Here is a 26396-nt window from a genome sequence, read left to right as displayed (position 1 = left end):
TTCATGGATAGGAAAGGTTTAGAAGGATATGGATCAAATAGAAATGGGATGAGCTTAGTGAGACAACAGCAAAAATACAGAAATACTGGAGGAACTCAGCAGGTAAAGATCTATTACTGACATTTCAGACCTGAGCACTTCCTCAAGGAATGAGCAAAAAGCAACCAGGGCCTATATTAAAAAGGCTGGTGAAAAGGGAAAAATGGGAGGGGGAGGAGTACAGACCAACAGACAAAAGGTGTAAATTGAATATTATAAGAGGACAGGAGAGGTAAGATTGGGGTGGGGTAGTTTTTGGCTCTGTGAAAGGAGACTGAGAAAAAAGGAAAGAGAGAGAGAGAGAGAGCACTAGAGGAAAGGAGACATAGGGAAAAAATGTGTGGTGGGGGGGGGGGGGGCTAATGGAAACAGAAGGTTGAAATCAATGCCATCCGATTGAGGGTGCCCAGACAGAATATGAGGTGTGGTTCCTCCAATTTGTGAGTGGTTTCAGTCTGACATTGCATGTAGGCAAGGGAACAGGGCAGGGAATTTAAACCAGTTGTCACTGGGAAATCCATGCTATTGCAGCAGACAGAACTGACGTGCTCAATGAAGCAATCTCCATGTTTGCATTCAGTCTTTCCAATGTAAAGGAGACCACAACGGGAGTCCCGGATACAGTAGATAACCCTTGCAGGTTCACAAGCAAATTGTTGCTCACTTTTAAGAACTGTTTGGGGCCCCAAATGGTGGTGAGAGAGGGGTAGGTGCAAGTGGAGCATCTCCTGCAGTCACAAGGGTACTTGTCAAGGGGTGATTGGTGGTGTAATGCACATCGAAAGAACCAAAGGCTTGTTGATCCAAACCAAGGCTTTTATTAACTAGAAGACTGGAGCGCATCACAAGGAGGTCGACCAGTCCAGAATGACCTGGTCTGGCTAGGAGCAACCCTTTTAAGACCTGCCAGTAGGCATGGCTATGCTCTCAGCCAATCACAGTCATCCTACACTACCATCTGTACATATACACACTGGTGATAGAATCTGTACGATCACAGGTGGGAAGGGAGACAATTTGGTTGGCATGGACAAGTTGTGCCGTAGGGCTTGTTTCCATGCTCAAAAACTCTATGGCAGAACTGAAAGAAAAATGTAGATTGGGAGATCATGACTTTTGCATCAGGTGCTAACTCATCTCTCCAAGGTAAATGGATCCTTCCATTGTCATCACTGAGTGAAATGTTCAACTGCAAATAAAAGGTTTACCTATTGCTCTTTGTAGGAATTCCATGTACATAAATTGGCTGGATATATTCTGCACTATAACTTGTACATATCAAGTATTATTGATTAATTGTACAATGGATGGGAATTTGCAGAATATCTTGTTGAAATTACATATTATATTGGATTAGTATAACCAAAAGTATTTTGCAGTGAGGCCAATACAAATAAAAGACATATTGTATCAACTGTGGGGGAAGAATTAGAAAATTCTAGAGTCATTCATACTAAGAAGAAAGAAGCCATATAACATCTTGATGGATCTCTGTTCAATGTGGTCAGTGAGCTATTTGGGTACTGCAAAAAAGACTCCAGGACTTGCTGAAAAAGTATATCACAGGCTCCAAAATTCACACAAAAGGAGGGCAAACAGATTTTCCTCTCAGAAATAAACAAAATGTCCATGAAGTATTGTTCCAAACCACTAGAAGGTGCTACAGCATGGTTCATAGCACAAGTCTCACAATGTAGTAGTGTCATTAGGGCCTACTTAAATTTGCAGAATGATCTTCTAAAAAGTGCTGCTGAATTGCATACAAGACAAATTATAAAGTGGAAAAGTATTATTTATCTTTCATTAATTACATAATAGTTTAGAAAAAATAATAAGAGCTGAGAGATATCAGCTTAAATGATATAACAATATTTTCACACAAAAATCCTGGAGAGAGTCAGCAGGTCACACAATATCCATAAGAAGAAGGGTAATCAACATTTTGGACTTCAGCCCTTTGTCCCTCAATCCTGACAAAAGATTCAGGCCTGAAACATGTAATGATATGGTTGTATCTACAGGCTGGCCCGCCCTCCTGATGACATCCTCTCCTAGACTCCTCCCTGGTCTCCTCCCATGTGACCCAAGCCATAACAGTCAAGTCCCCTCTTCCTCTCCTCATTTTACCTAGTCTTGATTTGGGCCAGCAGTCTCGTGTGTAATAAAAGTGGTGATATGTAATTACACTACTAGGTCACCAGGGGTCATCCCGGTGACCTTGTATATCAAGTAGTCCAGAGCTACAGTCTAGCCTTCCAGGTTCTCCAGCGCAAGATCTTGTCGTTCTTGATCTTGCCCCTGTGGGTGGGGTTGAACATGAACGCCATGGCCTGCTGGTCAGAGAGAGGGTGAACCTCTTGCCAGCCAGGTAGTGGCGACAGTGGCAGACTGCTTCCATGATCGCCTGGGCCTCCTCTTCAATGACGGAATATCTCAGAGCCGCGGAAGGTCCTGGAGAAGGAGGTGATAGGGCACCCCTCCTGGTTGAGGGTAGTGATGAGGGCCACATCAGAGGCATCGCTCTCCACCTGGAAGGGGGAGTCCTCGTCCACGGCATGCATCATGGTGTCTGTGATATCCTGCCTGATGCGTGTGAAGGCTGCCTGCGCCTCGGGTGGGAGAGGGAAAGTTGTGGCCTGGTCCAGTGGGCGGACCTTGTCTGAGAAGTGGGGAGCCCACTATGAGTAGTAAGAGAATAAGCCAAGGCACCTGTGGAGGGCTTTGACCATGGAGGGGAGGGGCAGCTCAATTAATGGGTGCATCCATTCTGGATCTGGGCCGATGACACCATGTCCCACGATGTACCCAGGATGGTGAGGCGGGTGGTGCTGAACATGCACTTCTATTTGTTGTAAGTGAGGTTCAGCTCCTCGGCCATCTGTAGAAATTTCTCTAGGCTGGCATCATGGTCCTGCTGGTCATGGCCTCAGATGGTGACATTATCCAGGTACAGGAAAGTCGTCTTTAGCTTGTGCCGGTCTACCATCTAATCCATCTCCCACTGGAAGAGGGAGACACCATTCGTGACCCCAAATGGAACTCGGCGGAACTGGTACAGGCGCCCATCCACCTCGAAGGCGGTATATGGCTTGTCTCGTGGGTGGATGGGGAGTTGGTGATAGGCCGACTTCAGGTCAATCATGGAGAAAATCTGGTAGCGGGCTATCTCGTTGACCATGTCGGCTATCTTCGATAAGGGGTAGGCGTCCAGCTGGGTCTACTGGTTGATGGTCTGGCTGTAATCCATGACCATCCTTGGCTTGCTTCCCCCTTTGACCACTAGGATTTAGGCTCTCCAAGGGCTTTTGCTGGGTTTTATGACACCTTCCGTCAGAAGCCGCCGCACCTCCACCCTGATGAAGTCTCTGTCCACGGCGCAATGGCACCTACTTCTGGCAGTTATCGGCTTGCAGTCTGGTGTAAGGTGTGAGAAGAGCGTGGGGGTGTGATGCGCAGCATGGAGAGGCCGCAGGTTGGCCGGGCTGGTTGGACGCTGCGCTGTGGAGCGTGAGTGGGGGTAGGGGACGGCTGAAGGCGAGGGTGATGCTCTGCAGGTGGCATTGGAAGTCTAAGCCCAGGAGGACTGAGGCGCAGAGTTTGGGAATGTCCAGGAGCCTGAACCCGATGTATGTCTCTCCCCCTCCACCCCCACCCCCCCACAGTCAGATCAGCCGAGCAGCGCCCGAGGATATTGATAGTCCGGTCTTTGGCGGCAAAGGCAATAGAGAAGGTGGTGGGGTGGATTTTCAGCTTTAGTGAGTGGGCCACGCTTGGATGAATGAAACTCTTAGTGCTGCCACTGTCGATTAGGCATTTTGTTACCTGCCCGTTTATTTTTTAAGTCCATTATGGAACGCTCGAGGTCGAGGGGAACGTTCCTGGTCAGGGTGGTGGCTGCTAGGACCATCTCAGGGTCCGTCGTCGTTCCCCAACAGTGGAGGCAAGTTATGGTTGTCGGTATCCTCTGCTGGCATTGGGAGAGGAGAGTGTCAACCAGTGGTGCTCTCTGTAGTCGTGGGGTGCGGTGTGCGGTGGTTAGTGGCACCCGGAGGCGTGGGGTGCATTGGTAGGGCGGCCTGGTCAGCGACCGTGTTGACCATGTTGTCATTGTTGGAGGCCTGGGAGGGCCTCGGTGATGGTGAAGCCATCACTGGCCCAAGATGGCTGCGTTGCGTGGGAGGGCGAGGCATGGCTGGCCTTCTATCCCAGCTGCGTTAGTTGCGCTGGGAGAAGTGACGTCACGCCGCTGGCTGTCGGTGAGGGCCAAGTCATCACGGCCGGCGGAAGTGACGTCATTCCTTAGACTGGAAGTATCGTTGTTGTAGTCTTTGGGAGACAGCGCTGGTAAGAGCGAGGCGTGGTCTGGGCGCATGACGCACACGCGACGATCATTGCCAGCGAGGCCAGAAGTTTGGCCGCTGGGGTTTGGGAGGCCAGAAGTGGTTGCGGGGGCAATGGTGTCGCCCGGCAATCACACGTGGAGGGGATTGTGAGGGAGGCATAGAGGACCGCTGAGCTGCCGGCGGGCTTTGAGAGGCATATTTTGGTGAAGTGGCCTTTCTTGCCACATCTCGAACAGTACTGGTGTTTGGCCAGGGAGTTTTGGTGCGATCGATGATCAGTCCCACACCGGGACCCACGGTACTTAAAAGGGCACTGGGAGCCTGTAGCAGTGATGTTTTCTTCCCCAGCCTGAAATAGGGCCACAGCAGCTGAATGTGCTGACCATGTGGAGGCCTGAGGAAGCCTAGAGTCGAAGGCTTCGGTGTGCAGGGCTGTAGCTTCCAGGGTTCGGACTACCTCCACTGTTTTGGCCAGGGAGCAGATATTGTACTCCAGCAGCTTCTGCCTAACGGTCCTCGTGCGTAGCCCTCGGAAGTAGGCATCTCTGATCAGCCTCTCGACCTCCCTTTCATTTACCCCGGGTTCAGCACGACAAGGTCGGGCCAACTCACGCAGGGCTCCCAGGTAGGACTCGGCCGTCTCCCCAGGCAGCTGGGCATGGATACTCAGGAGGTACCCTGAAAAGTCCACATTCATGGGAGGTTTATACATGGTGTCAAGGGTGTTCATCACTTCAGAGTACCCGGTGCAGTCTTTGAGTGCCTGGAAAGCTTGGGGACCCAGCTTTGATCGGAGTAAGATGAGCCTCTTTCAATCGGAGTCCAGGATGTCATCGGCTTGTGCCTCGATGATCGTTTTACTGTGTGTTTTCAGATCCCAAAGCGTGTTTGTGTTTCTGGGTGGCGTGGGTCAATGTCGAGACTCCCGGCACTCAGGAGTTTTTCCATAGCAGCTTTAAGAATTTATGTCGAATAAATTGTGGAGAGCTATCGGACCATGACTGAGGCGTGCCAGGTCCACGTGGAATGCAAACCTCACTTCTTCCGCCCACCCCAGACTCATGTCGTAAAGGCCACTCGGCCCTTCGAGTGCCTTAGCATGAGGCAAACACACAAAACATAACAGGTTTTATTCGACATAATCTTCCACAGAGCCAGCTGTGAGATTGTGCTGCTGTAAACTCTGAGACTGTCTTCAAAAGGCTGGATCTGGGTTACATCCCTGAGGGTGATTGACACCCAACCAGGTGGGGCTTGGTCCATTCAGGTGGGCTGATTGACAGCCGGCCAGGTGTTGTCTTGTCCCCATGCTCTTCTGCAGGTACAGAGGTTGCCCCCTGCAGTAGGCCAGTGGTGTACCACCACAATATCTAAACAAATAAAGGACAAAAACACAATGGATTAAAGTAATAATAGAGTCTGCGCATCAAAACACACGTCCTTTCATGGGGGAGTTCAGGACCGCAGTGTGTATCTGCATCGTCAGAGGTGCCACGAGTCCCAATTTGTGGGCCAAAGTGCAAGTTCACATTGGAAACATCAGGAATTCCAATCGGTGGGCAGCCAAGGCCAAGGCACGAGTTCACATTGGAGGGATCAGGAGCTCTGATGGATGGGTGGCCAGGGCTGAGACGCAAGATCGTGTATGAGGCATCGGGAGTCCTGGCCAGTGGTGGCCGGGGCCAAGGTGAGAGACTAGGGCCAACTTTTACACAAGATATATGGAAAATTCCAGATTTGTTGGCCAAGAATAGGGGGTCGACTTTTATATGGTATCGACTTTTATAAGAGTATATATGGTAATATGAAGGGGGAAATAAGCTGGGGAGGGCCAAGAGGTGATAGGGTATTGAACAGAAATTGAGAGAGGTGGCGAAAACAATACAGGGAGAGATTAGGAGGGGGTGTGGGAGGAGTGAGAGAAAGAGTGTTGGAGAATGGTACATGAGCATGATTGGAATAGGGACTGTGCCACATACATAGAACATAACTGCACAGAATAGGCGCACATGACGTGTGGATCTATACAAACCTATTCCACAACAATGTAACCCTTCCCTACCTCACACCCATAACCTTCTATTTTTCTTACATCCATGTGGCTATCTAGGAGTCTTTTGAATATCCTATTGTTCCAGCCTCCACCACCACCCCCGCCCCCGGCAAACATTCCAGGCACACCCCACTCTCCGTGTAACAAAAAAACTTACACTCTCCCCTAAACTTTCCTCCTTCAAAAGTTGTCCACTGGTACGTGCTTTTGTCCCCGAGGAAAAAGATATTGGCTGCCCACGTGCACGCCTCTCATAGCCTTATACAGATCTCATCAGTCTCCTCTCATCAAAAGGCAGGCATAGCTGGGGCATACCCCACCGGATAAGAAGGAATTGAAGAAGTTGTTGAGGGCAAGGACAAATTCCACCAAGTGGTGGAGAGTTTTGTAGAGGGAAAGAAGAGGAAGATTCCAACACCAAGTAAAATGTGTGAAGGGGTTGCACACCCAGAGTGAAAATGGTATCCAATTGCTTTCAACAATAATCGCAGTGTTCTTGGTTTCATGAATGAACTCTGACAGCCGGCACTGGGTAGAGCATCAAAGGCTTGTTGATCCAAACCAAGGCTTTTATTAACTAGAAGACTGGAGCGTATCACCAGTCCAGAATGACCTGGTCTGGTGAGGAGCAATCCTTTAAGACCTGCCAGTCGGTGTGGCTCCCCTCTCACTACCATCTGTACCTATACACATTGGTGCTAGAATCTGTAGGATCACACACTGTTTATTGGTTTGTTTTTCCCCAGAAAGCGTTCAAATTCTACTGTGGAAACCCACAATAAGATATATTTTTAAAAAACTAGATGTTAACAAAATAGGAAATCATCTAATTTCTTCTGTAAGTTCACACAAAAGACACCCCTTTAAGAAGTAACCTTTCAACGTCTGGATCGTATAACAACATTAAACAATGTTAGGTTCTGCTGTTGGAGAAGTCAGTGACTGTTTTGCTTTCCCATTAAATCCGGTGGGTCCAGAAATGACGGGGAAGGAAACGTGTTGGCGAATCACTCACTCACCAATGAGGAGGAGCAGGGGAATGAATTGAAACCTCCAGTCTCTCTGGTGTTCCCAGCTCAGCCCATCTGCACCATCCTCGCCCTGAGCTTGAACGGATGCTGCCTGCAACGCAACCAGGCAGCTCTCCCGGCTGTACAGCTGGGGTCGTCGTGGGCTCTGCAGCCCTTTTGGGGGGGGGGGGGGGGGGAGGAGAGATTCGACGTTTGCACGGACCACCCCCCCCCCCCCCCCCACCAACCTGCGCGTGGCGTGACGAACCGCTGTGGCTTGACGGGCGCTCTGGAGCCAGGTAGGGGACTTGGTGGTCAGGGCGAGCGCGGGCGGCTGACCCTCGGCGGCAAACCCGGGGACGTTGTGGCCTGTTGGTAAATCAGAGGTTGGTTCTGGTTGGAATAAGAATGTCTTTCATTTGCAGTGAGTTGGTGACATTTAAACCCCCTCCTCTCCCCTCCCCTCCCCCGTTTCGCCAGCTGTCCGGTGTTATTGATCCGTCCGAACAAAATAAGTTAGTGAGCTCATGCTGAAACCTTCAAGTCACGTCGCCCTGCAAACCCGCCGCCTGCGTTGAGGCAGAATTGGGCTGACTATTCCCAATGCAGTCGAGTTTTAATGGGGCTGCAGCTGATCTGGAAGGAGGTGGGGCCAGTTGCCGAGGCGTCTTCTCCACGTTGCGGCAGGTTTCATTTCCCCATTGGGACTAAGGTGCTTGTAACATTTCTACAAATTCCAGGAAACCCCCATGATTCTGATGATGCTCCTATTGAATTAGCTTTCGCAGTCCATCAAACGCAAAGAGTTGCTAGGAGGTCACCAGCATAGGTTTGTGCTTTACTATATAGGTCTGTATTTTCATACATTGGTTTTCAAGTTCACTATCATCTGACAACTGGTCTGAACAGTGTTTCTCTGGACCAAGGTACACACACAATATTCCTAGATATACATCAAGAGATCATTTTGGGTTGATGCCCTCAGTTACAGGATACTGTCCATCAACCTCATAGCCTGCTGGAAGACCCCATTTCCCCAGCCTGGCAGTCCTGATTGTGATGCTTCCTTGATGGTCGTGGGGCAAAAAATATTATGCACTGGATAGAAATCTCCTCCGATTTAGGAGCAGAAGTCGGCCATTCAACCCATTGAGTCTGCTCTGCCATTCTTTCACGAGCTGATCCACTCTCTCACTCAGTCTGACTCCCCTGCCTTCCCGTTATCCTTTGATCAGCTGAATATTCAGACCAATAACAATCTCTGCCTTAAATTCATGCAATGATGGCCTCCATAGTTTCCCATAATAGCAAATTTCAGAGATAAAACATTCGCTGGCTGAATAAATTCCTCTGCATCTCTGTTTTAAACAGGCACTCTTCAATCCTGAAATTGCGCCCTCTTGTCCTAGACCGCCCTACCATAGGTCTTGGCCACGTCTACTCTATCCTGGGCTCTCAACATTCTGTGAGGTCCCCCTTCATTCTTCTGAGCTCCAGGCAGTACAGTCCAAGAGCTGTCAAACATTCCACGTATGCTGATTCCTTCATTCCAGGAATCACACGTAAATCTTCTCTAAACCCTTTCCAAAGCAAACGCATCCTTTCTTCAACAAGGAGCCCAAATCAATACGGCATGCGCCAAGTGAGGCCCCAATAGTGCCTTACGAAGGCCCATCATCACATCCTGCTCTTGCATCCTATTTGTCTTGATTACGAAGGCCAATATTGCATTTGCTTTCACCACCGATTCAACCTGGAAGTTAACCTTCTGGCCTCCAAAATTTGAATTTCCTCCCCATCCAAATAGTAGTCTGCCCTTTTATTCTTTCTACCAAAGTGCAAGACCAAATGCTTTCAAACACTGTATTTCAAATGGTCTTCTATAATTCCTTGAGCTTGATTTGTAGAAATGCTCCTGGTAGATGCTCTCAATAGAGGAAAGGGAGACAGCAGTAGTCTTGGCTGTTTTGATAATGTTCTATATTGATTTCTGGTTTGATACTTTGCAGCTACCATATAATGCCATGATGTATCTCATCAGGACCCTCTCAATTGTACTTCTATAAAAACTTCGCAAGATGGGGGTCAGTAGCTTCACCTTTCTTAACTTCCTTAGGAATTGTAGATGGTGCTGATCATTCCTAACTAATGAAGAGGTATTTTGGTTCCAGTATAGGTCTTCCTTTATATGTACACTAAGGAATGTTGTGCTTTCCACAACAGAACCATTGACTATGGTCAACCTTTGTCCTTCTGAAGTCTAGTCACATTGAGACTAGGGTTGTTGTTGTCACCCAACCTCCTCTCTTAGCTGACTCATCATTGTTGCTGATAAGGCCAACTACTGTTGTACCATCTGCACACTTGTTTATTCTGTTAGAAATGAATCTGGCAGTGCAGTTGTGATTCAGTAGTGTGAACAGCTTGAGCACCAAGCCCTGAGGTGTGCCAATACTCAGTGTGATGGGACTTGAGGTTTTTCTATCAGCCTGGGCTGACTATGGTCTTTCAGTCAAGAAGTCCAGAATCCAGTTGTAGAGACTGCATTATGCAAATGACTACAGAAGGCAAATATTCTCTTTACTATTTAAAAACTGAGACAAAAGTGAAGGGGATTTTTTTAGTTCATTATGCTATTTAAGTTTTTGGGAGTCACTATTTCAGAAGATCTTTCCTGGACCCAACACACTAATGGCATCGAGAAGAAAGCATTTCAGTACCTTTACTTCCTCAGGAGTCGTAAAGATTTGGTATGACACAATAAATTGGCACATTTATATAGATGTGTGGTGGAAAGTGTGTTGATTAGATGCACTACAGTCTGGTATGGGGACACTGATACCCCTGAGTGTAAAGCCCTCCAAAAGGTAGTAGGCACAGGCCAGGACATCACAGGCAATCATCAAGAATGCTACTGTTGGAGAGCAGAAGCAATTATCAAGGATCCACATGACCCAGCATATGCTCTGTTCTCACTGCCACCATCAGGAAAGAGGTCTCGCACCAGCAGGTTCAGGAACAGCTGCTACCCCTCCACCATCAGACTCCTCAACAACAGACTCAGACTCATTGAAGGGCTCTTACTTGTTCACTTTATTGATTTTAAAAAAAATCTCTCTTCATTGCATGGTCAGTTCATTTACATTCGTATATGTTCACATTTCTTTATTTGTTTACATGTATACACTACAATTTTGGTAATTCTGCCTCACCCACAGGAAAAAAAAATCTCAGGGTTGTATGTGATATCATGTATGTATTCTGACAATAAATCTGAAATCTGTTTGTGTATATGGCATTTTTTTTTTGCCTACATTCCAAAAGGTTGGAAACTAATTCTTGTAGATGAAAGAATCATGCAGATGCAATCCTCTGTTATGATCTGTTTTAGGGAGGAGGCATTAAGGAGGCTGACTCCAATTGGGTCCTCCTAACAAAATGCTGGGCAATCTGTTTTGTCATAATCAACAGCCTGCCTCACCAAAGAGATAAGTTTAGGATTTCATGGCAACACCCCTGATCCAAGCACTGGTACCTTTTTAGATTAGATCATCAAGTTATTATTATCTGCCTGTTCATACACAATCAGATGAAACTGAGTTTCTCTGAACCCTGGTACACTCTCATACACATAATGCACAGCACATAAAAATCACATTTAGACATAAAGATATAATATAAACTAAATATTTGGAATAATTTACTCATTTATTTATAGAGACACAAAGTTCCAGAATACCTTTCATCAATCTTCCTGCCTGCAAGAGGAGCTATTTCCCAGCATAGCATTCCTAATCTTGATGCTGTTGTACCTCCTTCCTGATGGTTGCAGGTCAACAATACTGTGTGATTGATGGATGTACTTATCACCCATACCAGGATGCTTACTCTCAAACTGGTCATAGCCTAGTTATTATTGCTATTGGCCTAAGGCCAAAATAAGAATAAAAACCATGAAGTTGCCTCAAGAAAATCAATGCTGAACATCTCACAAACCCTACAAAGACAACCCGACAATTCCCAGACACAGGAGCGGCAAGGGTTTAGACTGCTGTAAAGCTATCAAAATTGTTTGCTTCCCTTGATAAGGGATGCCTAAAACTAAAGGGTATAGGTTTAAGGTGAAAGGGAGAGGTTTAAAGGAGGTCCAACATGCCTATCAACTCTTTACCCCAATCCAAGGGGACCTTGGAAAGGAAAAATGCAAGAGGAGGGCCAGAACTACAGTTTATTGGCCAGGGATAAATGCTGACATTGAAAGAATGGATTCAAGCTGTGAGACGTGTCTGATACATCACCTAAAGCAGCCAAAGGAACTCATGATCATAACAGACTTACCAGAGGAGTGATCTGTTCCACCTGGATGGGAAGAATTAGCTCCTGGTTATTGACTAATTCTCTCTTTACCTTTGGGAGGGTTGCTGGTGGGTGGGATGAGGGATTACAGTCATCATGTATTATAGATCACTCGCTCTTTTCTGTATTTGAAATATTTTTCTTGTGATTGCATGTTTGACTTTTAAAAAATAGAAATAAAATATATTTTTTTAAAAAAGCACAAAACAGTGGCTCAGATCCTCATCTAACTCTGTTGGGTGGCCGAGCTTCACCTCTTGAACATGGAATGACACCCCACTGAGCTCCAGATGAGATGTAGACTATGCATTACACTTCCCTACTCTACTGACCTGAACAAAGAATAGATGTCAAATGGAAACAAAAGCATCTGCAAAGGAGGCAAAAAGCAAACTGTAACAAGTCAGAAAGAAGTTTAGGGCCACTGGCACAACAAGACACAGTGAGATTCAGAGATTCCAACACCTGGGATAAAAAAATCACTGGTCTGGAAGATGTAAATCCAAGATCCTACACTGTCAGAACAGAGGACCGTCAAATACTGAGGAGGAATTGAAAAAGCCTACAGAAAATGCATGACACTGCAAGAACAGACAAATGCAGAAGATCCAGCCTGTACAGCAGAAGAAACACCACCAGTGCTAGACAGCAGTGGACCAGCGGAGCTGACACATGTACCTTTTTTGAGAAGATCCACATGCGTTATCAAAGCACTTGACAGGCTAAATCTCTAAAAGAAAAAGAACTGCACACTTAAAAAGTTTGTGCTGTTGATGTTTGTTTAATTTTAAATTGAAATGAATACTGTAATGTTGCTAGATTGAACTTCTAAAGGAAAAGGGGATATGGTGATTGGGAATTGGTAATCATCCTGACCACTAGAGGGAGTTGGAGATGAATGTTCCATCTCAGGCTAGATTCAAAATGGATGCCCCATGAAATTGAGTTATTAAGAAAAAATAATTAATACAAAAGAACCCAAGTTTATTTATTAGAATAAAATAAACATCACTAACGCCCATTTAAAAAAAAACTCATACTTTGAAGAAAGGCTCAGGCCTGAAACATTGGAAGTGTATCTTTACCCCTATGGATGTTGCAAGACTGGTTTGAGTTCATCCAGAATTTCTGTGTACAATCCCAGCATCTGCTGACTTTTATTTTTCAGTGCATAACATAAATGTTATGTCAATTTTCAGTGGACACGGGAACAACTTTCAGATGTGGGGGAATCTGGGGCTCCTGGATGAAACCCACACAGGCCTAGGGAAAATGCAAACTCTAGATAGACAGCACACAAGGAATGTAGCTGGGTTATGGGTGACCTTGATAAAGAGCTCAGGCCTGAACCATTAGTTACACTTTATTTCCTATAGATGTTGCATGACCTGCTGAATTTTTCCCACATTTTTATGTATTGCAAAATATTTGTCATATTTTCTTCTGATACGGAAGGAGGTCATTCAATCCACCAACTGTATGCCAATTCTCAGAACATTCCCATTGGTCTCATTCTAAAAATTATATTCTCTAACATATTGCCTTTATATTATATTCTCAATTGACTCCTTACAATTTTCCTGCCATGAGCTTAAACCAATGGCAATTTAAAATGTGAATGAATCTGTCATCAACTTTTTCTGATGGAATACACCAGAATACCTGTCATAGGGAGAGCATGCAAACTTTATTTGGACAGTAGTACATCAGAAACTGCATAGCCATTAGCTGGTTAGAGATCAGGTAAGAATATTCCCTCACAATCCTGTCTTGTATCCTGAAAGTATTGTGGTGTCAGGGTCTCATAACAGATAATGGGGAGAAAGTGAAGAAAAAAAGGGGTACAGAAGAAGGGGCTCTTTAATTTAAATTAGAAAATTCGTACCATTGGGATGTAAACTGCCCAGGTGCAATACAAGATGGTGTTTCTCTCGTTTACCTTGAATCTCACTGACTGTGTGGAAGACCCAAGATAGACTGATTTGTGTGGGAGTGGGAATTGTAGTTGAAATGGCATGGAACTGGGAGTGCAGGATACCCAATGCAGACTGGGCATAAATGCTTTGTGAAATGGTTCCCAATCTGGGTTTAGTCTCAATGATGTAGAGGAGGCTACCTCAGGTGTACCAAATGCTATAGATGAGGTTAAAGAGGTGCATGTGAATCTTTACTTCAGAGAGGTGTGCTACCTAAAATTGGAAAATTTATTTTTTTAAACTTAGGTTTAAGGCAGTGGTTTTCAAACTGCCTCGTAAACTCAGATTCCACCTTAAGCTATCTCTATGCCATAACTGCTCTTGTGATTGGTAAGGGTTTACTTAAGGTGATATGTGAGTGGGAAGGGAAGGTTGAAAACCACTGCTCTAGACCCAATTATTATTGAAATATTTTGCGTGGACTTGAAGGGCTGAGATGGCCTGTTTCCATGCCATAAACTGTTTTATAGTTATATAAAAATTGTTATTGGCCCATTTGATTTTGAGTTAAACATAGAAACATAGAAGATAGGAGTAGGAGTAGGTCATTCGACCCTTCGAGCCCTGCTCCGCCATTCAACGAGATCATGGCTGATCTTAAAGTTCAGTACCCCGTCCCCGCCTTCTCTCCGTAACCTTTAATACCCTTATACTGAAGAAATAAATCTAATTCCCTCTTAAATATATTTAATGAACCTGCCTCTACTGCCCTCTGTGGCAGTGAATTCCACAGATTCACCACCCTCTGGGTAAAGAAATTCCTCCTCATCTCGGTCCTAAATGGTTTGCCTATTATCCTCAAACCATGGCCCCAGGTTCTGGATTTTCCCATCATTGGAAACATCCCATCTGCATCCATTCTGTCCAGAATTTTATATGTCTCTATGAGATCCCCTCTCAATCTTCTAAACTCCAGGGAGTACAATCCCAATTTGCGCAATCTTTCCTCATAAGTCATTCCTGCCATTCCAGGTATCAGCCTGGTGTAAGGTAAAACATCATGAGATGGGAATGTGTAGGGAGTTACCCTGTACAGGGCAGTAACAAGAAGGGGAGGTGTCCTTGTACTCCTGTTAGGTAAAACATCATGAGATGGGACCGGAGAAGGAGTCACCCAGTACTAAGGAGTAACAGAATGCATCCTTGTACTTACAAGATAAGAGAGACATTGATGGATTGAGAGGCAGGAAGCTAGCAGGGAAAGGATAGCAACAGTTTTAGTCATTGGACAAGTAATGATATGATGATGTTCTAAGCACATATCCAAGGGTATAAAAAATCACCATTTTGCTGATAACGGCAGAATGTATTCTCCGACTAACTTTGTTAGTCGCAAGTGTTACAATCCGGTAATAAAGAACAAAGAACCCTGATTTCGACTCAGCCTGGTGTTTGTCTCACTCATTCATGAACAAAGCAGACCTAACAATTGTGAATCGCCTCTGCACTCCCTCCATTGCAAGAACATCCTTCCTTAGATAAGGTGACCAAAACTGCACACAATACTCCAGGTGGGGTCTCACCAAGGCCCTGTACAGCTGCAGTAAGGTATCCTTGTTCCTATACTCAAACCCTCTTGATATGAAGGCCAACATACCATTTGCCTTTTTAACCGCCTGCTGTACCTGCATGCTCGCCTTCAGAGACTGGTGTACAAGTACCCCTAGGTCTCTCTGCACTTCCCCATCTCTTAATCTATTGCCATTCAAATAGTAATCTGCCCTCCGGTTTGTATTACCAAAGTGGATAACCTCTCATTTATCCACATTGTAGTGCATTTGCCATGTATCTGCCCAGTCTCTCAATTTATCCAAATCACACTGGAGCTTCCTGACCCCCTCTTCCGTGCACACAACCCCTCCTAGCTTAGTTGTGAAACCATGCACATAATGAGTAAATTTGGTATGATTAAAACAGTGGTTTTCAAATTTTTTCTTCCACTCACGTACCATCTTAAGCAATCCCTTACTAATCACAGAGGAGTTATGGCATAGGGTTTGCTTAAGGTGGAATGTGAGTTTAGGGGGCAGTTTGAAAACCACTGTGTTAAGGGAATCCATGAGGAATAGAAGTTGATCCTCAAGTTATTATGTAATTAAGTTATTTCCAGCATTTTCTGCTTCTAATTGTTTTCCATCATCTAGTATTTTGCATTTATATACTTGATAAGGGGTGGGTCTTTCATTTTCACAAATCCCTTCCTACAATGTCTGTCAGGAAAATCTTGGATGAACTTCACTCGCCTGCATAGGAGCAGCTACAGGTTCTCTCCAGTTATGAATGTCTACATTAAATACATTAAAACATGCTCACATTGTGGTGGTACACCACCGGCCTACTGCAGGTGGCAACATCAATACCTGCAGGAGTGTACTGCCAGCCTACTGCAGGGGCAACCTCTGTACCTGCAGGAGTGTAAGGGGACAGGACAACACCTGGCCGGCTGTCAATCAGTCGGCCTGAATGAATCAAGCCCCACCCAGTCGGGTGGCAATCACCCTCCGGGATATAAGCCTGCGCCGGCCTCCCGAAGTCTCAGAATTACTGCAGCTAGAGCCAGCCTGGCTCTGTGAAAGTCTTTGTGGATTAAAGCCTGTTGTACAGTCTTTACCTTGTGTATGTCTGATTCTGGCTAACAGCGCACCACACACATAAATATTAAATTCAAATAAGAACCAGTCCTGGGGAACCTCCCTGAAATAATCAGACCACCATTGCCTCTTCAGAAGACAGGCTGTGAATTTCACTGCAGGAGGACACTTAAGAGTGTCACTTATTGGAGATTGACCAACAAGGTCAATCTATTAAACAAGGTGATAGCTACAGATGCTTCAAGCATATGGATACAACCTATTGACCATGGAACATTCTAATTCTGTGCTACAGGTGCTTCAAGCATATGGATACAACCTGTTGACCATGGAACATTCAAATTCTGTGCTATCAGAATAGCAGGGAAATACAATGACACCAATAACATCATTCATTCCAATACTGTGGCAGTAAAGTTATGCTAGTAAGTGATTGTTGTGTATATTCTATCTTGTGGACAAAATCGACTATGGATGTCTCTAAAAATAGAAACCATTCGTAACCCAGGGCCGATCTGTACAGTCTTCAGAACATTGAATCCTATCCATATCAGGGGAGGCGAATTCAACAAACCTTCCGCCATCTTAATATTGACACCCACTAACACTTCACTGTTGTTTCTATGTATTACTTCTATAATTCACTTAGGTAAGAAAGTATGTTTTTCAATGCTATTTCTCAAAGTTTAACCTATACTCTCTGTAAGAATAAATCTGGGAGCCAGATGGGAACTGTTATCTTCAAGATTACTTTTTAATGTCAAATATCTACAAGTGGACATTTAAATGTCACCGCTGGGTAAAGATTCTGAAATTACTTAATTACTAATTTTTACAAAATAGACTGCATCATTTCAAGATGGGAGCTAAACATCTGTTCCTGAAAGGCAATCAAAGATTGGAAATTAATGGTGAATCTGGTAGTGACGTCCATATCCTGAGAATGAATAAATATAGCTGTGGCTTGGTTACTGCCAATTGGATTAGATTTATCAACACAATTTGCTTAAAGTCAGCCAACCCTAAGAAAACAAAATGAAAAGTGAAAAAATGGAGATGCTGAAAGTCTGAAATAAAACTGAAACTGTCAGCAAATCACACAGCATTTGTGGAAAAAGGAACAAAGTTACTATTTCAATTTGATGATCTTTCATTAGAACTGGGGGAAAAAAAAACAATCGTTACATTGAGGATGGGAGAAGAACTGAAGGGAATATATAATCAGTCGAAGTCAAGGTTGCCAAGAGAATAAACTGTTGAAGTAACCTGTTTGAGAGATTGACAATGGTAGTTGGAGATTGGCAGAGAAAATTAAAATCTGTGAGATATTAGATGTGATAAAACAAATAAAGGAATGCAAAAGGTATGAAATCTAAACAGTACTGACTTCTCGGCAGCTCAGCTAATATTGCAGGTAGATGACCAATGGCAGAAACGGCTAGTTTCAATAAAAAGAGAGTACATGAAACTGCTGCATTTCATTTTGAGTTCAGTAAGCAGCAATGTACCTACACAAAGATGAATTGCTGTTTCTCAAACTTGTATTTGGCCTGGTTATAGCAGCAGAAGGTCACAAATAAGTGGGTCAGAACAGGACTGAGATGGAGGATTATATCAGCAGATAACAGAAAGCTCAGAGTGAGCCCTGAAGAATAAATTCAGGTATTTTGCAAATCATTAATTAAGTTTGTATTTGTTTCTGTGATACCATCACAATTTTTATCACTTTTCTTTCCAGTTCTAATCCAGGGACTTAGGCCTGGTGTTAGTGTTGAGTATTTTGATCATTTTTTTAAATTCAAATTAGTCAGCTATCTCTCATTTTAACCACATTCCCATTTTGCGATGAACCATTTTTGATGTCTAACGATAAACTTGGCCATATTCTCTTATGCTGCCCAATTACACTGATTCATGGCAAAGCTTAACTTTGTGTTTGCTCATGATTGACCTTGAACCTTAACATTGCTTCTGAAATTGCAGTGATTTTGTTATATTTACCCATGTTGCCAATTATATTACAAAGTGGGACTTTTCAATTATTTATTAATGTGATGATGGGGGTATGCCACGTGATGAAGGGGGGTTAGACTGATCATCCCTGCTTTCCTCGAAAAACCTGAGAAAAAGTGACAAAAAAGGTTATAAAAGTTCAATAAGATATAAGAAAACTATCTGAAGATGCATGGAAGACATCAACAATGCCACCAAAGGATAAAGGCCTTACTGCTGTCCAAGAAATTGAGCAAGAAAAGGAAGAGAGGCCTACCTTAAGAAAGGATCCTGGAGTTGTCCATAAGGTAATATCTTAAGGAGAGAAGCCAGAAGCCGGGGAGACCTTGGACAGTGTTGCACAAGGTCTCCCCTGACAATGGCCACCGACATCAGATGACGGATTGACTCTACTCATGCACTATTTCTCATGCTTGAGCAGAGCACAAAAAAGAGGAAATTTAAAAAAAAAGATTCCAGACACCCACAGTTCCAATGATCAAGAAGAAGACCTGGAAAAGCAAAGAACAAGAATGACCTAGAATCAAGAAAAAAGTAGAACAAGGTGCAGAAGCTTCTTTATCTTCTGGTGAATTAAAACAAATGTTAGATATTTTTTCGACAATCCATGGAAGTGTTAACTGATGAAGTAAGGAAGAATGGTGATAAGATGGAAAAATTAATACACCAGGTGGACACTAGATTTGAAATAGAGAATGGAAAAATTAAAGGGAATGAATTTGAGATTCAAAATCTTAAAGATCAAATGAAAAAAAGTACATGTAGAAGCAGCTGCTAAGCACTATTAGTTAATTCAAAAAAAATAGATGTTTTAGAAAATGTTAGTAGACAGAATAATATCAAGATTATTGGACTTAAAGAAGGGGATGAGGGTCAAGACTAAAAAATTTCTGCAACGATCTTTGGGTCAGGGTGCATTTCAAGATGATTTGGAGATCGAACGAGCCCATAGGGCACTGAGACCTAAACCTCAGCATGACCAAAGGTCCCATCCAATACTTGTCAGATTCCTTCATATGAAGTAAGAGAGAAGATATTGGAGCTGGCAGCAAAACAAACTGAAGAAAGACGATCACCTTTTATTTATAATGGAAATAAGATTTTCTTTTATCCAGATACAACTTTTGATTTGTTGAAAAAGAGAAAGGAGTTTAATTTGGTTAAAGATGTATACTAGGGAAAAAAGGTTATGCCTTTGTTTTGAGATATCCAACTGTTTTGAAAGTATTCGTCCCAGGAGGGAGGAATAGATTTTTTTACTGAGCCTAATGAAGAAAAGGTATATGCTGATTCATTGCCTGTTAAAGATCAGCAGATGATTTTAGATACTTGAATTCATTATATAACTGAGAGGTTTTGCTGTAACTGAAAATACATAGAGTTTCGAGAGAGTTTAAAAGGGGAGGAAGGTTTAACCTATATTGTGCGTGATCTAATATACTGGATAATATTAATGAATCCAAAGGTCTGTTTTTAAACTTGTAGTAAGGGATGGCATGATGTTTCGAGTAAGTTAGTGGGGAATGTGATACCGACCACTACGCTATCATGGACACTAATGCAACCAGTTTTGTATCCTGTATAGATCAGGGTAATAGAGATGCTTTGGCATCATACGCCTCTGTGGTTTTTCTTTATCTTTTCTTTTGGTTCTTGGCCTGGATTGTTCATAGATGTAAGATATATGGGGAGGGTTGGGTTGGATGGGGAGATGGAAGGGGACGTTGGATGGATATAGGTTTTAATTTTGATGTCTAATGGCAGGGAAATTGTCATTTATTAGTATTAATATTAATGGAATTCAGAATATGATAGAGAAAAAGGTTATTGAATTATATGGGGAAAAAACTGGCTTTTATACAAGAAACTCATTTAACAGAAATAGAACATATGAATTAAAGAGAGATTGGGTAGGAGGGGTATTCTCTTCATTTAATTCTAAAAGTTTACCAATCGAAATACAGGATTTAATGACTGATAAAGTGGGGAGATATGTGATAAATTGCATAATATATTCTGAATATTGGACCTTGATGATATATATGCACCAAATGTAAATGATAGAAAATTTATACAAGATGTTTTTATGCAGTTGGCTAATGCAAGGGGGAAAGTAATTATGGGAGTGTAGCGGCAGCTACACTGCTACTGAAAGAACACAACCAGACAGGTTGAGCTCAGTGAGCAGAAAACTGGTTTATTGCTGGCTGCTGGGCTGGACTTGTATTCCCAGCCCAGACCTGGCTGAGAACCGCACTGGGGGGCGCCGACGTCACTTGGGCGCCATGTGGTCCCCCAGTGCAGGCGTCTGAGCCTGGTGCTGAGAAAGGGAAACCCCCGATGGTGCCATTTTGGCCAGCTGCCCCGCTGCGTGGATTACAAGTGTGGTTGGTTCGCCTGCCTAATGGCATGTCACCACACAGCTGCCCCCAGAACCAGCGGGAATGTCCTTTTCAGCTGGGCGGCCTCACTTCTTGGGCTGGGCCACAATTTCTGGTTCAGTGGGGTTGAGGTGAGCTGGCTTCAGCCTGTCCACAGTAAAGAGCTCCCACCTGCCGTCGATGCCCAGCGTGAATGTAGACCCTGAACGCTGGATAACCCTGTACAGCCCTCATAAGGTCTCTGCAGAGGTGCCACGGGCAGGCCCCGCTGAATAAAAATGTACTCTGTGGAGTGCAGCTCACTGGGGACGTAAGATGGCCGTGTGCTGTGACTGGGCGGCGGTGGGGGTGCTAAGGAGTCCAAGTGGGCCCGGAGGTGGGGAGGTAACTCGTGAGGCGACCACTGGGGGGGGGTTGTGAGGCACATTGATGAACTCACCAGGCAATGCCAGCTCAGCTGATGACGCCTGCAAATCCTCCTTGTGCGTGGTGCGGATGCCCAGGAGCAACCAAGGGAGTTCATCCACCCAGTCGGGACTGGTGAGTCAGGCCATAAGTGCCAACTTAAGGTGGTGGTTAAGATGCTCAACCAGCCCATTGGCCTGTGGGTGATAGGCCGTGGTGCAGTGTAGCTCTATTCCCATCCTGTTGGTGAGCTGTGCCCAGAGCGCAGAGGTGAACTGGGTGCCCTGATCACTGGTGAGGTGATTCAGTTCGCCGAACTGGGTGACTCAACCATGCAACAGCGCTCGGGAGCAGGAGTCCGTGAAGGTGTCCAGCATTGGGATCGTCTCGGGCCAACGAGTGGTGAGGACTACCACCGTGAACAGGTAACGGTTGCCCTGGGAAACTGGTAAGGGCCCGACTTTGTCCATGTGAATGTGGCTGAACCGTTCCCAGACGTGCTCGAACTCTTGCACGGGCGCCCTGGTGTGCTTGTGCACCTTGGACGTCTGGCAATGGATGCATGTTCTGGCCCAACTCATGATCTACTTCCACAGCCCATGCCAGATGAACTGCTCTGCCACCATATGGACCTTGGACCTGTTGGACAGGTGCGAAAGATTGTGGATGTGATGGAAGACTTGCCTGCGCCACTGCTGGGGATCCACTGGCTGCGGGGTGCCCATGGAAACATCACACAGGACGGTGCCTTCGCCGCTAGAAGTTTGGAGGTCTCAGAACCGCAGGCCCTTGATGGCAGTCCTGAAGGCTCACGTCTCCTTGTCGGACTTCTGGTCCCAAGCAAGTTGGTCGAAGTTGAGGCCGGGTGTCAGTGCGCAGATGACCGGTCGTGAGAGTGCATCGGTAACCACGTTGTTGTTCCCTGCCTTGTGCCGAATGTCGGTGGTAAACTCCGACACGAAGGAGAGGTGACGCTGCTGGCGGGCCGACCAGGGATCCTTTGCCATCGCTAGCACCTGAGTGAGGGGTTTATGGTCAGTGAAGATGGTAAAAGTCCTACCCTCCAAGAAATAGTGGAAATGCTGCACCGCCAAGTACATGCCCAGTAACTCACGGTCGAAGGCGCTATACTTGTGCTCTGGTGGGTGGAGAAGCTGGCTGAAGAATGCCAGTGGCTTCCATTGACAATTCACCTGCTGTTCCACGAAGGCGTTGACGGCTGTGGCAGAGGCATCGACGGAGAGCGCCATATGCAGGTCGGTGTGCAGGTGGGCGAGCATGGTAGCCTTCGCGAGGGCGTCCTTGGTGGCCTCGAATGCACTGCAGGGCTCTGGGGACCAGGTGAGCATTTTGTTCTTGGCTGTGATGAGGGCGAATAGCAGCTGCATGATGCGTACGACTCCTGGGATGAATCGGTTATAGAAGTTGACCATACCCGCGAACTTCTGCAGCCCCTTGAGGTTGTCCGGGTGTGGGAATTCCTTGATAGTGGCGACCTTCGTAGCACTGGGCGTGGCTCCTTCAGCCATGATGGCATGGCCCAGGAACTGCATGGTCCCTTGCCCGAACTGGCACTTGGCTGGGTTGATGGTGAGGCCGAAGTCAGCCAGCCGGGAGAAGAGGGCACGCAGGTGGGCCTTCTGTTGCACCCGATCCCTGCTGGCAATGAGGATGTCATCGAAGTAAATGAAGACGAAATCCAGGTCCCTACCAACTGAGTCCATGAGGCACTAGAAGGTCTGAGCGGCGTTCTTTAGCCCAAACGGCATGCGAAGGAATTTGAACCAGCCAAAAGGGCTGATGATGGCCATCTTGGGTTTTTCCTCAAGATGCACCAGGATTTGATGATACCCGCGCACCAGGTCAACCTTGGAGAAAACCCTCGCACCATGCCAGTTGGCCGTAAAGTTCTCAATGTGAGGGATGGGGTAACGATCAGGAACTGTCGTCTTGCTGAGCCATTGATAGTCTCCGCAGGGGCGCCAGCTACTGGAGGCTTTCAAGACCAGATGGAGCGGTGATGCCCACGGGCTGTCGGAGTGCTGAATGATCCCCAGCTCCAGCAGATGCGAAAACTCTTCCTTCGCCACCTGGAGCTTGTCAGGCAGGTGCCGGCGTGCCTTGATGTGAACCAATGGACCCTGGGTGGGGATATGGTGGAACACCCTGTGGCGCAGTGAGGCAGCAGAGAACTGTAGCCTGAGGAGGGCCAGGAACTCATCTCTGGGCGTGCTGATCGTAGCCATCTGCAGCTGCTCTTTGCGGGAGGTGTCGAGGCGAACGGCCTGGAAAGTCCGGGCGTCTACCAGACGCCTACCACGAATGGCCACCAGGAGGCCATGGGCGAGGAGTAAGTCAACACCTGGGATGGCGGTTGGAAGGGAAGAGATGGTGAACCTCCACGAGAACTTTCGCCGGCAGATCTGGAAGTGGACTGTCTTGTTCCCATACGTACTGATCTCTGTTGCGTTGGCCACACGGAGGGGAGGTCCTCGAGGTCGGTTCCTGGACTCGATGGCCGTGGCCAAGATGACGCTGATCTGGGCCCTAGTGTTGACAAGGAACTGCCGGTTGCTGACTGAGTCCCGCAGGTAGAGGAGGCTGTGTATTTGGCCAGCCGCCGCAGCCATTAACAGTGGCCGGTCTGCTCGTTTCCCTGGAACGAGCAGGGCTGACGACACTTCCAAGCCTGGCTCCCCAGCGCTGGTGGTAGAAGCAGAGGCCTGGAGCGGATGCCGTGCCCCTGGTTACGCTCTTGGTGGCCTCTGCAGGGCCTGGGTTTTCTACTGCAGTGCTAGGGCCAGGCTTGGCGTGGTCATGCCCATGCCTCATGACCTGCTGGACCGCTGAGGCCTCCGGGAAGAATCGCTTGAGCCATAGCACTTGGACCTTCTGAGAAACCTTCCTCAGGTCGGTAAAGCTCTCTTGGGCCAGTAAAAGCCAGATGTTGTCGGGTAGATGGTCGAGGAAAATTCGCTCAAAGAGTGGGCAGTTGGTATGATCACCCATAAACACGAGCATCACGTCCAACAGCTCCACCGGAGACCTGTCCCCCAAGGTGTCGAGATGCAGCATCCAAGCAGGGATGCAGGGATCCAGTGAACACTCTCTTGATTGTCCCGTATTTGTCTTCAGCGGGCGGGAGCTGAACGAGGTGCAGCAAAGTTTGGCGGTGGCCTGCTCCTGGGCGGCAACCACATAGTAGAATTTGGTCATGTCGGACAAAATCTGGCGGATGTGAAACTGGGCCTTCGCATGGCCGAACCAGCTCTCCGTCTCCTGAACCCAGAAGTCAGGCAGCTTGACGGCTATAGCACTGATCCCAGGTTCGCTCATGTTGGGGTTCAAAGACGTTTGAACCAGTCAGGGTCACCAATTGTAGCGGTAGCTACACTGCTACTGAAAGAACACACAACCAGATGGGTTGAGCTCAGTGAGCAGAAAACTGGTTTATTGCTGGCTGCTGGGCTGGACTTGTACTTCCAGCCCAGACCTAGCTGAGAACTGCACTGAGGGGCGCCAATGCCACTCGGGCGTCACGTGGTCCCCCAGCACGGGCTTCTGAGCCCGGTGCTGAGAAGAAGGGGAAACCCCCGATGGCGCCATTTTGGCCGGCTGCCTCGCTGTGTGGATTACAAGCGGGACCGGTTCGCCTGCCTAGTGGCATGCTGTCACAGGAGGAGATTTTAATTTTGCCTTTGATTCCAAGTTGGATAGATCAGGAGGAATTATGGTTTAAAATAAGCTAACAAAAGATGTGAAAAAGTTTATGAATGAAATTAAACTTGTTGACAGTTGGAAGAAGATTCATCCTGATACTAGAGATTATTCATTTTATTCTTATAGTCATAAGACTTATTCCCGTATAGATATGTTTTTAATCGCCTCTCAACTCCAGACAAGAGTTCATAGTATTGAATATCAGGTGAGGATATCGTCTGACCATTCACCTTCAGTTATGTCAGTTTTACCAGAGGAGCAAAATATAGGTTATAGATGGAGATTTTAATGCAACATTGCTGAAAATGAAGGATTTTTGTGAATTTATAAGGCAAATTTATAAAATTTTTTGTGGACCCGAATGAACATTCTGTAACTAATAAGTTTGTGGTATGACATTATTTGAAGGCTTATTTAAGAGGACAAATATTAAGTTATATGGTTAAGGTTAAAAAAGAATATAAATGAAGTTAATTCTTTGGAAAAGGAAATATTAAAGATGGAAAAATAATTGCAAAATTGAAGGAATGATGAACAAAGGAAAATATTGGATTTAAAGAAATTAAAGCTTAATACAAATATATAGAGACAAACCTGACAGAAATATTATGAATTGGGAGATTGAGCACGTAAAGTTTTAGCATGGCAATTGAAGACTGAACAAGTATTGAGAACAATACTAGCTTATAAAACACAAGGTATTAATGATGTGTTTATAAGAAATTATATAAATTGGAATCTTTGAAAGATGGGGATAAAAGAGACAAATATTTGTCCAATATTACTTAGCCACAGTTAAGTTTAGAAGAGAAGACAGAATTAACAAATCCATTTACAGTTACAGAATTATATGATATATTAATGTTTTTACCAAACAATAAAGTTACAGGGGAGGATGGTTTCTCACCACAATTTTATAAAGAATTTAAAGAGTTGTTAATTCTGACATTTATGGGGTTGTTAGATCAAATGGAAGATCTTTAGAACTTACCTGAGTAGTTTAAAACTGCATTAATAACAGTTATTCCAAAAAAAGGGAAGGACCCTATGCTTCCATCTTCATATAGACCATTTGTCTTGGGTAAACTTGTACCTCTCATTGTGATCATTTTAGATTGGTCACCGTGTTTGAGCTACCGAAAGAAAATAGACACACACACACACACACACACACACACCGAGAGCAGTTCAGTTTATACAAGGCTTTATTACTAAATCTAAAGCTGAATTCACACTACAATATGCAAGCCCTTCCCAATTATACTTATCAACGCTTGGACTGGTCCCAACTGCTGAAGTGAGGCAATGACTGCACACTTGTAGTAGGTTGTCGGGGCACCGGTAGCAGCTTCTCTACCTCCCTCGACCGGGACGTTAGCTGAACCCTTGAAGTTCTTCTTGCTGAGAGATGTTGCCACCCCTTGGAGAGTCTCAAACTTCAGCAGTGGGACCATGTCTTATATTACCCAAAAGTTGTTTACTTCAGATCTTATCTCTTTGAACAAATGA

General features: G+C 45.5%; 1 protein-coding gene and 1 long non-coding RNA gene across 4 annotated transcripts in view; one reads left to right on the top strand and one right to left on the bottom strand.

Moving 5' to 3' along the window:
- Nucleotides 1-5495: 5495 nt before the first annotated feature.
- LOC138755374 (uncharacterized) lies at nucleotides 5496-8055 on the bottom strand. Its single transcript, XR_011352233.1, has 3 exons — nucleotides 7983-8055; nucleotides 7694-7814; nucleotides 5496-5752 (listed from the first exon to the last, which is right to left on the bottom strand). It is a non-coding gene; the product is annotated as an uncharacterized lncRNA (long non-coding RNA).
- LOC138755372 (ATP-binding cassette sub-family C member 8-like) overlaps nucleotides 7680-26396 on the top strand; it is a 162472-nt gene continuing 143755 nt past the window's right edge. Inside the window, exons 1-2 of one of the 3 annotated variants that reach the window (XM_069921224.1) lie at nucleotides 7689-7744; nucleotides 9455-9529. The gene's annotated coding sequence lies outside the window, so the exon portion shown is untranslated. Of the gene's footprint in view, nucleotides 7745-9454; nucleotides 9530-26396 lie in introns of all 3 variants that reach the window. The other 2 variants (XM_069921223.1, XM_069921225.1) reach the window with 2 other exon arrangements.

Source organism: Narcine bancroftii, chromosome 2 (genome assembly GCF_036971445.1).
Source record: "Narcine bancroftii isolate sNarBan1 chromosome 2, sNarBan1.hap1, whole genome shotgun sequence".
NCBI lineage: Eukaryota > Metazoa > Chordata > Chondrichthyes > Torpediniformes > Narcinidae > Narcine > Narcine bancroftii.
This window is presented reverse-complemented; position numbering and strand designations above follow the sequence as displayed.